The sequence below is a fragment of the Triticum dicoccoides genome, chromosome 6A (genome assembly GCF_002162155.2).
Source record: "Triticum dicoccoides isolate Atlit2015 ecotype Zavitan chromosome 6A, WEW_v2.0, whole genome shotgun sequence".
NCBI lineage: Eukaryota > Viridiplantae > Streptophyta > Magnoliopsida > Poales > Poaceae > Triticum > Triticum dicoccoides.
In genome coordinates, this window is record NC_041390.1 from 204,073,671 (window position 1) to 204,075,067 (window position 1,397).

General features: G+C 46.5%; 1 protein-coding gene across 9 annotated transcripts in view; it reads left to right on the top strand.

Annotated features, from left to right (window-relative positions):
• The window catches only part of LOC119316597, a 57,534-nt gene that overhangs the window by 47,185 nt on the left and 8,952 nt on the right, over positions 1–1,397 (top strand). For 3 of the 9 annotated variants that reach the window (XR_005153090.1, XR_005153091.1, XR_005153092.1), the window contains exon 1: positions 1,087–1,244. The exons of the other annotated variants lie outside the window; for them this stretch is intronic. The gene's annotated coding sequence lies outside the window, so the exon portion shown is untranslated. Of the gene's footprint in view, positions 1–1,086; positions 1,245–1,397 lie in introns of those variants that run through there. 9 annotated transcript variants of the gene reach the window in all.

Here is a 1,397-nt window from a genome sequence, read left to right on the forward strand (position 1 = left end):
CTAGGGGGGCTTTGTTTTTCGGAGGGGCGCGGCGTCAAGAGACATGGGGATCCCAGTTGCATGTCCCACACCAAGCATGCAATTGCATGTTTTCTAGCTTGGTTGCAACTAGGGGGGAGAGGGGACTTTTGTTTTGTCGGAGCGAGCGGCGTCGAGAGAGATTGGGGGCAAGTTGCATGTCCCATACTAGGCACGCAACTGCATGTCTTGTAACTTGGTTGCAACTAGGGGGGCATTTGTTTTGTCGAAAGGGAACGACGTCAAGATACATGGGGCCTAGTTGCATGTCCCGCACTAGGGCAGCATTGAGCGACATGGGGCCCAGTTTGCATGCCCAACTATACTCATGCAACTGCATGTCTTTCTAGCATGGTCGGAACTTAGTGTCTTCCAACTTAGTTGCAATTAGGGGGCTTTGTTTTTACCGGAGAGGGTGACAATAAGAGAGGGCAACAACTAGTCATGCAATTGCAAACGTTGTCCCCCGGAGTATAACTACATGTTCTTTTACAAACATTTTTTTTCTCAAACTACACTTTTTTTGCTTGGTCGGAAGGGGGCAACTCCACCCGTGAATCCTCTACCCTCACTATGTGTCATACAAGCACCATAACACCGCCATTTTCCACCACGCTCGCAAACACAAATCAAGCATGCTCTACCCTCACTGTGTAGAGGATTTATGAAAAAATAATATTCATATACATTTGTTTACTTTCTTCCTTTTGCATTTTTTGTTTTCCCAAGGATTTGAGAAAAATATATATATTTTTGTATCTTATTCTAACAACGGAGCTCATTTTCTCAAAAAGAAAAGGAGCATATTAAGGAAGAAGAGTTACTTGTCCAGATCCTCGGACACATTTTTTAATACTTTTTGTGTAGGAAAGGAGTTTTTTCGAAATGGAGGCAAAAGATTTGTCTTATTGATTAATTAAGCAGAGATAATTGCCCAACAAATCAACGGAAAACAGTGACTACACACGGTGTGCTACTGTTTTCTATTTTCTTTTTCTTTTTTTCTTTAAGTCTCCAGAATGTGGACCCAGGCTCTACTTCTTTCTAGAGGTCACCCAACGGCACATAGACACAGAGAGAGAACGGGAAAGGAAGGAAGCCGCATCACGGGGGCGGTCACATCCAAGGTTTCTGGGGCAGAAGTCGCCGGCGACGAGATGCTCGTCGACGCCCGCAGCGAGATGCTCGGCGGCGCCCCTCCAGAGTTCGCGCGCCTCGCTGATGAGGTGAGCTACGGCCCCTTTTCCGCTCTCTCCGCTCCACCCACACAAATCGCCCCCCGTTTGCGTGTACGCGAGGCGAAATCGAGCTGCGGATGTCCATTTTCTGCAGTATAGGATTCATAATTTGTTGAAGAATCATGATTCTGTGAGGGAATT